Source organism: Protopterus annectens, chromosome 13.part0, assembly GCF_019279795.1.
Source record: "Protopterus annectens isolate FY-2018-M chromosome 13.part0, PAN1.0, whole genome shotgun sequence".
Classification (NCBI taxonomy): Eukaryota; Metazoa; Chordata; order Ceratodontiformes; family Protopteridae; genus Protopterus; species Protopterus annectens.
In genome coordinates this window covers 1,205,918,689-1,205,935,920 of record NC_056747.1, presented here as the reverse complement: position 1 = coordinate 1,205,935,920, position 17,232 = coordinate 1,205,918,689, and positions in this window count along the sequence as shown.

Genomic DNA, 17,232 nt, shown 5'->3' with positions numbered 1-17,232 from the left:
TTTCTCCTCTTTCCTCTCTTCTTTTTCATACTCCTTAAAGTCTTTTTTTTTTCTTTCGTGGTAAAGAAGTGTTTCTTTTGCCATAACCTTGCTATGTGTTGAACAAGGCATCCGGTTTCAAAAAATGTGTGGCATGTGGGCACAAGATTCCCAATTCGGATACCCAGACAGATTATGTATATTGCCTAGGTCCTAAACACCTAAATGTTGACTGTGAATAATGTAAAGGCTTCAACTCACAAGCCTTAATTGAAAGAAAGAGCAAGTTGATACTTGGGGTTCTTATTCCTTCTAAGCATTCTTCTATAGTTGCTGGGGCACAAACTGACAAGAAGAGTGAATCTGTTGCCAAAGATACATGCAAGAGATCCCCAGATCACTCTTCTACAACAGCATCATCTTCAGCTCCTCCTTTTGAGCCATCAGTGAAACTTTCAAGAAAGTCAGGTTAGACTGTTTCAGATCTGAAACTAAGACCCAAAATATCTCCTCGGATCCAGTTTCCAATTTTACTTTCGGAGCCTGTTACTTCTAGATTGCCTTCACCATTCCTCTAACAGTAGCCTTGACATCATTTGAGGCCTTCTTCAGTGGCTTCCTCTTTTCGATCCACCAGGAGCCTGTCTGAAGCGGAAGTATATGGGAGGATTATGAAGTTCCTCATGATGCAAATTCAAATGAGAGTTCTCTCTGCTCCAACCCCATCATGGCCTGAGAGCTTTCATAGTGCCACACTACCTATTATTTCTCCTCTTCCTATCCATACTTCGGTTTCAGAGCCATTGCATCTGAAAGCCCGAGGACATCTTCCTCTGATCCGAATATCATGGTGTCTTCAACTCTGATAGTTTCTTTGAGTGGTCTGGTGCCACGTACCTCAGAGCTGGAGGACACTCAGAGCTGAAGCATCTGTGAAGCTCCAGAATGTTGGATTAGACTCCAAAATGGTCGTAACTGTCTGTTTCCCTTGGAGCATCAGCATTACCTCAGTTCTTATTCCCTCTTCGGGTGGGTTGCCTATGAGACAGTGGGAGCCAACAGTCTGTAAAGGTCCTTTGTTGGATCCATTGGTTTCTGCTTCCCCTAGGTTTTCAGCATTTGAGGTAGTGGAGAGGGTGTTCTCTATGCCCAGAGATCAAACAACCCTGTTTTCCTCAGATGAGACTTCCTGGTCTCATTCAATTTTGCGTCCAGAGCCTCGATCATCCCTTCCACTGGGACAGCCAGCCCAAGCCAGTAGTCTCCAGTCCACCCATCATGGTTATTGTTAACTCTTCCAATACCTGCCCAGAGCATCCCACTGAGGAGGTCCCTCAGAATAGAATGTGCAAGAGGAGGCACTTAGACACCCCACAAGAGTCTGTCACTGAAGAAAATGGTTTAAAGGAAAGGGAAGGGTCCCTCAAATCACCGCCTGATGATGTCGCCTTTGGAGATATCTTGGAACTCCTTAAACAGCGGGGTGGTTGGTCTCTAATTTCCAATTTCTAATAATTACTTTTTTGGAAGCCATCATAATTAGACCTGGCAAGGCTTTGCTGTGTCTAGGGAATTCCAAGTTCGTATTCTAGCTATTAAAAAAAAAAAAAAAAATCATCTCCCCAGTCACTCCAACTTGGTCATGCAGTATCTCTAACAGAGCAGTCCGTAGGGAATCTTTAAAGTCTACCAATTCATTACACTCCTAGTAAATATGTTCCCAGTAACATCTTTCTGCCCCATCACACCTCCAACATTTGCTGTCTACCTGAGGAAAAATTAATTGAGATCTACTTGGGGTATAAAAATACCTATATAAGCACTTCCAGGCAAAGATCCAAAATCTTCTAGATTTTGTTGCATATTTGGGAGACGTACGTATATCCCCTTTTCTGTTTCTTTGTGAATTGCTTATCTAATCTCTCTTCCCAGTCCTTCCTAATCTTCCTCAATTGATTTTTGTAGTTATGCAATATTTTATATGCTCTACCAATTGTTAATGGCAACTTCTGTTCTAGAGTCTACTAAAAACTTTACGAGTGCTGGTCTTTCGGTTAGGACACTCCTATTTCTTTATCTTTGCCTATACTCTATCAATCTTTGATATGGAAGGCAATCTTTAGCCTGCAGTCCATATAAGTTCTTGGTGTCTTCCTATTCTTTTACCATTCTCTCTCTAGTTATTTGCTCCCACTTTCTTGGTTCCTTTGCCAGTTTTCTCCAATATATTTCCAGCCCCTCTTGCCTATTGTCTGTGTCTCTAACTGCAGTCATCCCTATAGGCAGAATCTCCTTTCTCCGTTCCCATGTTGGTTTATTTCTTAGAAAGCCTTCTGCTTCTTTTTGTGTAATATTTTGTACGATTTTTATTTTTCTCCTTAAAGGGCTGCATCCAAAATCCCAGTCTCTCCCTGTTACTTGAGCTCCCCCCCATATTATCATCATCATCTCTTTCCACTTTGAATTATAGTTTTCTGCTCATGCTATGTAGAGGAGACCCCCTTCAACTCGGGTAATCCTAATTGTTCTGTTGGAAGAATAAGCTTATACCACTTGACTCTTGCCGTCTACCCCTCCCAGCTAAAATCCTTCAACTGTTAATTCCTATCACAATGTCTCCTCTCCTTGATAAAAATATAACTGACCAGTGTACAAGATTAAAGGGACTAAAAATATTTTATCTGCGTGCATCTTACTACGAATATCCATATAAACAGAACTTCCATTTTCTCAGTTTTTGTATTTTCTTTTGTTTAGTCTCTTCCCACATATAATTTTTATCCCTACTCCTAAATACTTAATTTTATCATGTCTCTAAAAAAATGGATATCGCTGAACCAATTTGTATTTGGCTACATAATTTACTGCTTCATGTATTCTCCTAATCAACCTTATAATTTTATGAGGGAATGCAAATGCTTCCATTGTTGTGTTCATAAAATCCCAGCTTACTCTGTCAAATGCTTTTTCTGCATCAAGACCCACCAGCAACACTGGTATTTTCTTATATTCTGCTTCCCTTTGGATGATGACTGTTCTGTTTATCTTGTCAAATGTTTGCCTCCCTTCCACAAAACCACATTGATCCATATCCATCAGTTTTGGCATCACTTTTGCCATTCTTTTAGCCATTATAGACATGAACACTTTATAATCATGATTTAGTATTAAATGGGCCTGTATGAAGCTGGATCTGATGGATCTTTACCCTCTAAGTATTACAGCTACTACCACTTCTTCCAGGATGTGGGCACTTGTCCTCCACTTAAAATACTGCTAAACAAAACATTCCAGATCTTATTCAGTTTTTTTCTGCCCTAGCTTCCAAACTTCCACAGGAATACCATCTATTCCTGGGACTTTCCTGTAGACTGGTTATACATCACCATTTTTATCTCATCTCCTCTTCTCTTATGCTGTTAGTAATTGAGCCTCTTCTCCCTCTAGCCTAGGCATGTTTAATTCTTCCATAAACATTTCCATTTCTATCTTTTCTTGATTTCCATATTTGTCTACTTTATACAGACTTTCATAGAATTTCCAAAATATTGCTAATACTTCTAGAGGATGCCTAGTTTCTTCTTTTTATATGCTCCCTAAGCTTGATGACAGCCATTTCTACTTTCTGTTGTCTGAGTCTTTGTGCTAAAAGTTTTTGTGCTTTAGAATTATCAAAAACAGTTGCTTAACAGCAGTCTTTTTAAACTCATGCATATTATCAAGGTAGTCCCTTATTTTCTGTTTAGCACTCTGTAGTTGCTCCTCTTCTTCTTCTGTGAGATTCCCCCTATTTTGCAATACTTTAATATTTGTCAGTCCCTCTAAATAATTCTTGTTACTTCTTAACCCTGCCTCCATTTCTTTTACTTCTACCCTATTTTTAAATTCCATTTTAATTTTATACCACTTCCTAGCTATATTTTCAGAAGTTGTTTCTATCTTCTCCAATAGCTCCTGAGTAATTTCTACCACCATTCCTTAAATTCCTCTCTTTTCAACAGATAGGTGGGAAAGCACCAGTGTTTCATTATTTATTTAATTACCCTGTGTTTTTATTTTAGTTATTATTGACACATGATATGAAATAGTTATTGGGTGCATATCAAGACCTTCAATTAAATGCACATGTTCCTGTGAAATATAAATTCTGTCTTAGCCTAGCCCAGTTTTTATATCTCTGGGAATAATAGGTAAATTCACTCTGAATTCCTAGTACTGAATTCACATCTTCCATACCGAATATTTTCATAAATTTCTTTAAAAATCTACCTTCCTTTGCTATATTTCCCTTTCTGTGCCTCCAGACACATTTTCCCTGTTGCCAATCCAATTCCAGTCTCCACCTATAAGTAGCATTCCTTGCTGAATGCTGATTATTTCTACCAGAAATTTCTTTAGCTCTATTGTAGCAGTTTTTGGTGGAATATAAATACATGCCAGTGTAATCCTACTCCCTTACCAGTAGCCCCTTAGTACTACAAATATACCATTATTGTCTTTTTTTCCCTCTTCTTGTACTATTGGAGCTCCTCTTGCAATTAATATAAGTACTCCTCTCTTCCATTGCCCCAGATATTCCTCTGAATAACCATCCTGAAATCCTTTCTTTATCAAATTCACAGGTTCAGTTCTTTCCAAATGTGTCTCCTGTAGAAGCTATTTGCACTGTACATTTTTTAATGTAGTTCACTACTTTCTTTTTTGGATTTACTTGTAAGACTATTAACATTTAAAGACATTATAGAAAGAATCATATTCTTGAGGGATTATTATTCCCACCTTTTATGTATAACAGCTTTTTTAAGTTTCTAGTTCCAGCTTTTGTATTACATGCATGCACTGTTTGTCAGGTTAATCGTTTATACAGCTGTTTTTTGTCATCTCCATTTGAGCCTATGTACGTCTTGCAGAACCTTTTGTTTTATTAAAATCCTTAAAATAAAAATACACGCGCATGCACACTCAATACCCGTAAAACCTACTAACTTAATAACACACAAAACTATGCACATATTCAAATATTGAAGTTTTACCCCTTTTATAGGAACATAAGTTCCAAACTGACAGCCACACACACAGACTCGAGCTAAACAGAAAGAAAGCTTATCCATGCTAAAGCGCAAGGTAGAGCCTGTGATTCTATTAAGTGCTGTCTGGTTTTGCATTATCTTTATAGCTGTCCCAGCTGGGAAAACAGTTGAATGCTTTCAGAAAATATTTTCTCTAAGCCATTTCTCTCTATCAGATTGTCTGGTAGTGACATGAGAACCAGATACAGGAGTGTTTACTAGAAAAAAGACCTTTAGAATATTCAATATTCTTTTCATTTACTTGCTTTCTGTCAAAATTTGGTACGATTATAAAGCTAAAGGCCTTAACACAGTCATTCCCCTTTGCAAGAATGAAAAAACTAAATGAAAACTCCAGCCAAGCTACAACTTCCAATGAGTGACCTCCCAAACCTCCTGTGACATAGGCACATGGGATATATGCAAATGACCATTATGAACATCAGGTGTTTCAGCTATATGGCAATTCTGATTGCTCATGACTTTCACATTTGAAGTCGTTTTAATGGACAATTTCAGGCCAATAAAGATAAGGGGGAAAAATCACACTTATTTTTATTTTGTCATGCTCTTTTAAACAGATCCCTTTTTTGTTTTATATTGCAGTACTTACATTTCTTAAAACTAAACAAGGAGAAAGAGAGAAGAATGGAGAAATAAAAAGAATAAACAGAAACCTGTTTACATTAGTATCACCATTTAACTTAAAATTAACTGAAAAAAAAAACGTTATAACATGCATAAAAAGTCATGCACCACTCAAGTAATACTGTTAGAAGAAAACATTATTTTACTTAAGAAAACTTTCTCTCTCTTCTTCTGAGTATTTTTCCAAACACTAATGACATGAATTAGGGCATATGCTGTAGATCCCCCTACACACATAAGAAAGTCCAATATTTCCAGATTATTTTGTTCTGTTCCTGTTCATCTCCATCTCCCAAACCCTGTCTTTTCTTCACCTCCATCTCCTAAACCCTGCCTCTGCTTCGTCTCCAGTGCACTTTGGATTCTTCTTGTCAACTTCTGTGCATTTTATCCCCTCTCTCAATCATTTTCCGTTGAAACACTGGGAAATTTTTTGTTCCTCCAGCGAAAAATTTTGAGGATAGCTGGGTACAGCAGTTTGAATCTCACGCCTGCTTCTCTGCATTCCCTATATAATGGAATAAATGTATTCCTCTTCTGCCTGCTGTGCAATGAGTGGTCATTCTCCAGAAACACACTGCCGTCTGCCACTTTTAGTACTTTGTCCTTCTGTCACAGTTTTGTCAGAATGAACTCCTTCTGCTGGTAAGATTGGATGTTTGCTATTAAAGGTCTAGGTTTTCTCATAGCCAGGTTTGGAGAGTACACAATGTGCCTTTTTAGTTAATTACTGTTGTGGAGTACCAATCCAGTCAGTTGCTTATTTGTACTTTCATAAAATGAATATGGTCTGTTCCTTTCAGCTTCTCTGGTGCAGCAGAAAATCTTAGGTTTCCATACATGATCTGTTCTGTAATTCTATTATTTTTTGAAACCTCTCTTCTTGTGCAGTCTCATATTCAGCTAGCCTTTTCTTCATTTCAATCTCTTGAGTTTTGCAGTTCTATCACCTTATCTGAGCCTATGCGTTGCCCTCTGTGCCATTAAGGACTCAATGGTCAAGGACCTCTTGAACCTCCTCAAGTCTAGTCTGACAAGCACCAGAACCAGGAATATAACTTTGAATTGGCAAATAAATAAAACACTGTGATGAGATAAGTTAATTGCTCAACACTTTTCCCACCTCTGGATAAACTTCTACAAAAACATCAAGCAGTGTGATACTTTATCATCCTTCAAATGGAAACTGGATGCTTAGATAGGTATTCACAAACTTACCCCTGGCCTAATTGGCCTAGCCTTCCTTGAAAAAGAAGATATGGTTTAAGTGTTAGTATTGGCAAGGTGCAGATGATCTCAAGACTCTGTTGCGTTGTATTTCCTATGATTCCTATGATCGTAGGCATTCATTCTCGACAGTTTATAGTAATAGTCTATTTACTTGTGCCTTTTGAGATGAAAAATGCTTTTTTTAAATTAGTTAATGAATACATGTAAGGTAAAATTTAAACTCCTTAAGTGCAAAGAGCGGAAATTGCCAAAAACTGTGATATGAGGACATTAAAGCTTGCATGGAATTACTGAAATTATCTCCCTTGGCCTTTAATGGCCAAGCCATTTATGTTTTCATATGTTTAAATTAGCATATAAGATGAACCAGTAACAGTAAGGAAATATAGTGATATCGAAAAACTTTTGTAGTCACTGCCACATTGATATGAATGGGGATATTTTCATGTTTTCACACTTAATTTTCTTTGCCACTGAAAAGTTCACTGACTGCCTATTTTAACTCAGGATTTGTGTATGTGCTTAGGTGATATGTAACACATAGCCTAACTGCTAAAACTAGCCATAGAGGCTTTCCTTAAGGTATTTGTTAAACTGTGCTGGCCTTCATTAAATGTAGTTGAACATATTAACAGTTTCAGTATTTTTAGTCAAATGTATATCATCATAAATCATTTAAAAATTGTGTGCGTTTTTTTAATGAAGAGTAAGATGAAAATTACAGAAGTTGAGGAAAAATTGTGGGTGCAGTTTTCCAGTGGCGTAGTTACAGCTGGGTTTCTTTCTGATGCTGGTACCATCGTAGGGCAGTATTGAGTCTGCTACTGATAGTGTGTTATGATGTTATTGTTGAGCAATAATTTTGTTTGGTGTTCTTGAATTTAAATTTATACAATTAAAAGAAAGGACCTATGCAATCAAAGGTGGAAGGGGATTTGGATAGTTATGTAGTCCCTGTCTGTTTCTGCCCACTAGTTGAAGTTGGCCCAGTGTTAGTTGTCTACCATTGTTGTTTTTAAATGATTTCTGTTAGATATTTTTTCACTTTGTACATTACATTCATGCTTCAGTTAAAGAACATACTGTGTTCACATATTTGTAGCATAGTTGCAGATCTTTTTAATGAAAAAACATAAAAACTTGAAATGATTGGATCTTCAAGTATCAGTTTAAGCAGTGCATATGTTTTCTGGATATTTGTAGATTTATTATGTTTTGTTCTCAAAATATTTATAACCCAGATGTATGGAACAGTAGTTCAGTTTGCTGGCTACTTGTGAACTGTTACTTTTAAAAACTATATTGTATCTAATTTTTATTTTGAGCTTTGTTTTTTTGTATAGGAAAACAAAAAGTTCAATGGAATGGTTGATTTTATAGTGAGAAGGCATCGTCTGAAGGTTATGAGGGGTTTTAGTGACAGTATTTTGTTTGTCTAGTGGGATAATTTGAATTGTGCCTGTGAGGAAAAGCAACCCCTCTGCACTGGACCACTGACTTGGTTATTTTACGTAGTGTTGCAGATTCATGTAGTTTTGTCCAGAATGTATAAGGGGAGGTCTGATGAGGCAGTGGTTGTTACTGCTTTCAGCCACTCTCACAGTTTTTGTTAGAAGAAATCGTGGCATTTGTTGTGCACATGGAGGCCAGACACCACATTGAGACAGACACTGCACTGCAGTAATTGCTGCTCATTTAGTTTATGTATACTAGAATTCCAATGGAAAAAAAAATCAAGTATGCAACAAACTTCACTTCTTCAGAAAATCGAAAGGGACTTTAATACATAACTTTCTCTAATGCTTTGGCATTATACTTTGTAAGGAAAATAATTGCCCATTTAGTTTGTCATGCATTATTCATGAAAGTCAAACATTTCTTGAATATAAAAGCACTTCCTCACTTTTTGTCAGTTTTGTTTCATGTTTTGGAACTGAAAAGTTCCCAATACACAGATGTCGCAAGTCAGTACTTGATTGTACTAATATTTAAAAAGTAGCTTGTAGCAAGCTGCAAATGTTTTTAGAACAGTTCATTTTTTATTTTACCTTTCTGCTTATAAACAAAGATAATCAATTACATTTTTGTCTTCCTCCTTTGATTGCACGATGTTTAAATGTCCTTTATTTTTTGAAGCTTTAGTCCTCTGCAAGTTCAGGTTTGTGTACATGCTTACAACCAAGCATTAATGCAGATACAAATCACTAGCAAAACTTTTGATTAGTAGAATATTGATATGCAAACATTCAGGGAAAGACACATACCTCTCAACCTTTAGAGCAAGAAATCTGGACAAAGCCTGTAATGAATTGCCACTAATTTGCCAGAAAACCACAGCTTTATGAAAAATGGACCAAAGATATGGAGCAAAAATCTGGACATTCTGCAAAAAATTACAGTTGAATGTGTGGAAAGGCACTGTATAAAAGCAAAATACAAAAAGAACAGAATAAGCATGGCTGATAAAAAGTATAAAATCAGTGGAAGAAAGGTGAATACTTTTCAACTTTACTTTTTCAACACTGATGGTGTAAAAGAAAATAAATGGTTTGCATCATCCTGTTTGATGAGCTGTGGTTACACATACTAACACAATAGTGCATTGGTTTTCTAGTCAGTTCTGTTAACGCAGCAGGTGAAGGTATGACTGTATGATAGTGATTCAAGTCTGACTAGTGGACTCACTGCTAGATGACCCAGTCACTAGGTATGACGGGATGAAGCTGGTTGCTTGCCCATTCATCCCAAGTGGAAGGTGCATGTGTTAGAATGGCTTTCTTGCCTCAGTGCAGCGAACATGAATGTGTATATATATATATATATATATATATATATATATATATATATATATAGATATATATATATATATATATATATATATATATATATATATATATATATATATATATGCATGCAGGTCAAATTACTATAATTTGACTTGCAGGAGTACCATTAGGCTGGCTATCCTGCACCTGCGTAGAAACATTAGAAGATTGAAGCTTTGTACTTAAGTGCATTAGGCTTATTAGTAGTAGTATTAGAATCCATGCATTAAGGTCATAATTGTATCATACTGCCACTTCTCCATTAGCATAATTTGGTACATTCCTCATACTAAAAGAAGCATTACATAATACCATCTTAATTATTTTTCACCAGTTGAACACCTGACCACTTAACTGCGTTTTCTATTTCCAAAAGTATTCCAGTCACTTTGCCCTACCTTTTAGCCCAAAGTATGACAGCAGTCTGAATTAGGTAAAGGAGGATGAAGTCCTGACTGTGCCCCTGAAAAACGTGAGTTCACTACTCTTTCTTTTTGGATTTATCTGTGAGAGTATTAACGTTTAAAGACATTATAGAAAGAATCATATTCTTGAGAGATTATCCCAGTTGTTGGAGGGACCTGCTAGGAGGGGTGTGGAGTTAGCAGTTGAGGTCAGTTTTCCCATCCAGGGAGGAGGGAGACTGCCACATTCATTCTGTAGGAGTACCACCTGAATTTGGCCAAGGCATGCATGCCTCATAAGCAACTCAGTGTAGCTAAGTATTAAACCACACCTGCTTGCTGACAGAAAGGGAATTTTGGGGAGAATAGGAAGAACTCCTGACTACTATAAGATGACAGCGACCGTCTTCAGCCATCACCTCTCCATTTTGGTGTATTTTGATGCCAGAAAAAGGGTAAACAAAAGATTCAGTTGAGAACATGGCTGGTTGGCCAGAATAAGACTAATAATACTATAAAACATTTTTCTTACTATGAGAAGTTAGTTGTTAAAAACTGCCATTTGAAGAGTCAAAGAAAAAGAAAGAAAATGTAAGCCCTTGGAATATTTTCTTTAAAAATGCATATGTTATGGGGCAAAACAATGTTAAAGCATGAAAGGGGTAAAAAACAAACATCAAAAAATCAGAACACAAAGGAAAAAATGAAGAAAAGATTAAAGCATTCTTTTCACTTCATGGTCTAATGCTGTTTTGTCATTGAAGGTTTCCTGTGCAGGAAAAATGAATCCTCTTTAAAAACGTGATAAAGAAATTTTACCAGTGTCAGTCAGTGGGAAGGGAAAAATCAAGCCCCCTTCGCCAGTAATGGTCACTTGCAAACCAAACCATTAACTGTAAAACAGATGGATATTTTAAAAATCAGTTCTGTTTTAAAATGTGTGTGTGTGTGTGTGTGTGTGTGTGTGTGTGTGTGTGTGTGTGTGTGTATATATATATATATATATATATATATATATATATAATATAATATAATATAATATATCCATCCCTCTGTCCTCAACCCCTTTATCCCATTTTGCACATGGGGTTGGGGTGTCACTTCAGCTGTGCCAATCACCTCCAGCAAGTGTTTACACCACCAGGTGGCTAACCTTGCCATGGTAGTTCATTTGTACCACACACACACACACACACATATATATATATATATATATATATATATATATATATATATATATATATACATATGTGTGTGTGTGTATATATATATATATATATATATATATATATATATATGTAGGTTTACTATCATAATTTCGAATATGTTTGTAGCGAGCACTTCTGTACTCGAAAAACATTGTTGAAAATTATGATAGCGACGGAGAAAAAGAGCGAACAAAAACTGTCGACAATTTGATTTCGAATTGTTGACATTTTTCGAACATTCCACCACATCCAGTGGCATACAACACACATTTTTCAGGAAGGGCAAGCCCCCTACACCCCCAATGTGGGGGGATGCCCCCCCCACTGCAGCTTATATATTCAAACTCCAAGATCGCACTACAGTGCGGGAAAGGGTACAAATCCTGATCCCCATTATAGTGCAATCTCTATCCAACATACTGAACTCACAACAGCAACTGCGCACTAGTATGTGAACACCGTTGTGCATTCCGCATTTTTTTTAAATACACAAACCTGTGCAGACTTGCTTTCAAATATCCATTGTCACACACTGCAGGTTTGACATTGTGATGGTACACCTTTATATATATATATATATATATATATATATATATATATATATATATATATATATATATTTATATGGGTTACCTTCACTTCCCCTAAAGCTCATTTGACTGACATTCGTTTTACTGAGATCAAGTGACTGACACTTCCCTTCCCCTAAAACTCATTTCCCTGGCAATGGCAGTTTGTAGAGCACTGTAAGGCAAGTAAAAGGAATATATCCTTTTCCCCACTGTAGTGCGACCCTGGAGTTAGTATATTTAGTTTGGGGGTGTGGGGGTACAACCCACCCCCACCTAGTTTGGTTTTACTGAACAATATAAAACCAAAAGCAGAGACTATAAAATCAAACTAGGTGGGGGGCTGTGCCCCCCCCCCCAGTGCCACAGTCGTATAGTGCAGTCAACAAACAGGAAGGCACAAGGTCTTATCCTCTTTGCAGACTAGCTCTTCAGGCCTGGGACTTTGCTGTGCGCCATCAGATAACCCTTCAGGCAGTCTTCATCTCTTCAGAGCGCAACCTTGTGGCAGACTCTCTGAGCAGGTCTGGGACACAACTTCATGAGTGGAAGCTTCACAGAGAAGTGTGTTTAGATGCAATACATTGGTGGGGTATTCCTCAAGTGGATCTTTGCCTCTGCTCTAAACAGACAACTTCCTCAATTCTATTCGAGAGTCCCAAACCGTGTGACTTGGAAGGTGGATGCCATGTGTTTTTCTTGGAAGGGAATTTTTTTGTATGCTTACCCTCCTCCTCCTCTTCCTCTTCTGCTTCCTAGAGTCCTGCACCAGATCATGAAGGATTTCCCCAGAATGTTGCAGATGACTAACGTTTGGCCCAAGCAACACTGGTTCTTCCTCCTTTTTCAGCTGATCAGGGGCAATCTTCACAACTTACCTCACTGGATGGATCTTGTCACACAAGACAAGGTGTGTACCATTCACCCTCACTTGTCTGTTCTTCACTTGACACTTTTGGGTGATAGGGTCTTGTTGATTCCCTGTAGTAGATACCACTTATCTGAACGTGTGTTTAGGGTTTGGCAGGAGCCCAGGAAACCAGGTACCAGCAAATCCTATATTCCTAAATGGAAGAGATTTTTTTGTTTAGTGTCTGAATCGTCGCCAGTATCCCTTCTCATTGGGGGGGGGGGGGTCCCTTTGGTCCTTTCTTTCTTGTGTGAACTGCTCCATGCTGGCTTAACATATTCTTCTGTTAAAGCTCACTTGTCAGCAATCTTTGCTTGTCTGCCCTTGAACCCACCATTGGCATCTTGTTTTGAGATCAAGCGATTCCTTAAAGGAGTTCTTATTAGGCTTCCAAGAAAACCTGTTCCTGCCTCTTTGGATCTTAATTTTGTCCTTGAAAAGTTAACTCAGGCTCCTTTTCAGCCCGATTCTTCTTCTTGCAACACTGCACTTGGAAATCTGTTTTGTTGATGGCTTCGACCAAGAGAGTTTCTGAACTTCAGGCAGGTCCTCCTTTATTGATTTCATTGAGACAGGGTATCTCAACATACTTTTCCTTTTTTTATACCAAGGTGGTTAATGAGTTGTCCCTTAATCACTCTATCCAACTCCTTTCCTTTTTTTCCCTTCTCCACAATCTGCCAGTGAGAAGGTACTCTATACCTTAGATTCACAAAGAGAGGTCAGATACCATTTGGATAAGACCATGGCTATCAGAAAATTTTAGCAGCTTTTTTTGTTTGTTTTAATACCAGGACATTGGGTTTGACAGTTTCTAAGCAAACCATCTCCTGGATTTCTAAGTCCATTCCTTTTTGACATACAAATCAGAAATAACCAAAAATGGACTAAGAACACCACTTTAGTGATGGTAGAAGCAAAACAAAACTCCCAGTAACCAAGTTTTGAAGCAGAGAGCCAGCAAAATTTAGATGATTTTTGTGTAATTGTACAATTGAGGAACATTGCCCATTTAAATATGAACTTTGAGTTTAAATTCATAGAATGGAGGTATATTTATTATTATTATTACATGGTTATATGGTAATACACACACACACACATATATATATATATATATATATATATATTAACAAGACGAACTTCAGTATGGAATGACTTCATGGACAGTTTTGGTTTTTATGATTACTTACAATTTTATGTAGGAGGGGAAGGGTCAAAAACAATAATAATAATCATTAATAACTACTATCAGTCAGTGTTGATTGGCTAACAGATTTATGTGGATATGTATTTAAAGGTGTGTGCTTTTAGCTCTCATTAACTGAGATGAAGCCAATGTTGTTTGGTGAAAGTGCTTAGTTACTTAGTTTTGTTTTGCTTTTACCATCATTAAAGTGGAGTTTTTAGTTATTTCTGGTTTGTATGTTACTAGTTTTTGCCCTTGTTGGGTTCGTTATTTTTTGTTTTGGTCCATTCCTTTTTTGTTATTCTTTTCATGTTGATCTGCTTTCAGCTTCTGTTTCAGCTCATTTTATATACCAGTTGCCTCTTCTAGAGATTTCTTTAAGGATCTTATTACTAGATCTATTCTAGAAGCTGTACTAAGCATTATAAGATGGATGTTATCTCTAGAGCCTTGGCAGGGTTCCCTGGGGCTATCCTTCATGGGTTTGTGGAGGGTTCTTTTGTGTCTTCCTTTTTGCATCCTTCATAGTAGCTTTGGTAGTCTCCCACATGTAATTAGTACTGCAACAGTGGTAAGGAAGGACATAGTACAGTTGTGTAAAATCTTGCCATAACAGTAGATGTCCTACATTTCACTGTTGCAGTATTCAGTCCCTCTTTCCTGTCTCCTTTTTCTCTCTCTCTTTCTGTTGAGAACATTCTACTGGTCGAGGGATCTTTTCATTACTTGCTTAACTTCTTTTTGTACTTCCGTCCTGGACATGCATGTCCTTTATATTGGGGTTGCTGTAGTTCTCCTGGAGCACTTCAGTTGAGATTATTGAGAATTCACACATCATCTTTATGCCCTACACTTGCACCGGGGAGCAGAAGTCTAAGATGTTCATCGTGTTTCACTGTTGCAGTCATTACACTTGGGTTATCCTGCTGGCAGGCTACCCGCAGTCAGCCTGAATTCCAAAGTCCTGGTCTGGCGTCTGTTGCTGTCACCTCTTCTCTGACGTCAGTGCACTAGGGGTATAAAAGATGCAGCCGACGCCATTTTCTTCAGTCTTTCTTGCCGTGCGGTGCCAGAAGCAAAAGCAGTTCACAAGTGCCGGTCGGCCGACTCCTGAGATTTTTGTAATTGAATTTCCGAAGTCTTCAATAAAGCTAAGTACCCCATTGGGGAAACTTTTTTCTTGCTCCAGACCGATGTCAGAAAAAGTTAACAATTGTATTTCTTGTGGGAAGCAAATACCTCATAAGGATTTTCATTCTTACTGTATTCCTTGCCTAGGCCCGGATCACGACGTTGCTAGTTGTCGGTTTTGTGCTAGATTTAACCAACGCACTGTTAAGCGTCGGTACGATTTTGCTTTTTATTACTTTGGCCGAATGTTTAACTATAAAATGCCGTCGGAACAACCTACACTTGCACGGGGAGCATAAGTCTAAGGTATGACACTGGGAGATGTAAAGGCCTTTGTGTATTGGCCAGGCATTGGGCTATCCTTGGCAGGAGGTCCCACATGTAATGAATACTGCAGTAACTGAAAAGTTGGGCATATACTATTATGGTAAGATCTTACACAGCTGTACTTTTATGTTCCCAGTGCTTCTGAACTGTTTCAGTATTGCAGTGTTTGCACATTCCCCAATGCAATAAACTTGCTACATTATTATGCTTTTCAGTATACATGACTTCTGCCATGAGTGTATCACGCAACAACAAGATGTGCAACTGTTTCTAGCTCCTTTTTGCAGAAGCTGCATTTGTCTTGTTTCTCCCACATGTTCAGTGGACTTTGTAAACCAATGTGTGCGCAGTCCACTACCCTGGGCCACTAATAAACTTTCTTTAAATTCACCTCTTCTTAACCATTCCTGTGGCAGAATCTGATTGACATGAGGTTGTTCCAGGAATTTTCTGTATTTGCAACTGTATTTATGCCTTTTCCACATTTCTTGCCTTCATTTGATCCTCCTTATATTCTTTCTTTTGTTTTTTTGGCACATTCAGTTGCTACCTGATTTTTGTGTACTTATGGTTTGGTTTCCATTCCCAGTTAAAGATGATATGCATCTGCTAAACTAAGTAGGGCAGTCATCTTAGATTTGTTCTCTTCATGTTTCTAAACTTTCTCATCTGTTGAGGTCAGTATATATATATATATATATATATATATATATATATATATATATACAGTTCAGCAATTGCAGACCTATACTTATAATCAATTTTGAGGAGGCCCATACCTTCTTCAGAATGAGTAATATATAATCTTAGTATACACTGATTTTTATATATATCACTTGATAAGAGTGAAGCATTTTTCATGTTTTCCTTTCCAAATGATCCAATACCTTTTGGGGCTAGTCATTCACTCCAAAACTGTAAGTTAGAACAGGAAAAGCAAATTAGTTTATAGGTTGGACTTTGTTACTTGATGTCAGAGCTGTTTTCAATATTAATTTTAGTCTTCTAAAATATTCCTTAATGGGTTTTATTCACATTTGTTCATGTTTTATTGACTATCCTTCATCATTTGCCAAATATATGTATTTATATATATATATATATATATATATATATATATATATATATATATATATATACACTCCCTCCTGCTCAATTTCCTTTATATAACATTCCTGTACCAGATTGATGTTTTCTTGGTGCTGAAGCTTTTCTGCTTTAAATGTTGCTTTTGCACATTTATCAGGACCAAATGACATCCTTATATCATCTGAGAAAGTTTTAAGCACTTCCTGTTGTGCTTTCAGTTTCTCATCTGATAAACCCTACAGTCATCCACAAAAAGATGAGAAGTCTTTACACTTTGTTTTTGTATGGAAGCCAAATTGTAACCATGACCTCTAATATGTTAAGTAGACAGCTGAATGGGTTAAGGGCAATACAGAATATCCCCCTTTGAATTTTTATCCCTGGGATAATTTATCCTTTGTCATGGTTTAATTGCAAAGTGGTTTGTCACTGTAATACAATTGATCAGTGTAGGGCTGTATCTTGTACATCTGTAAGCACTCCTTTATCCATGAATGTCAGATGCTTTTTTTGTAATCTAGCTATGCCATACATCAATTCTTCCCCTTTTCCAATTGTCCACTATGTCTTTGTTTAGCAGCAGATTATCCTTTGTTCCATATGACTATCATTATCCTGTTTGTTCCAGTGTGATGATGTAATTTTTGTAGATTT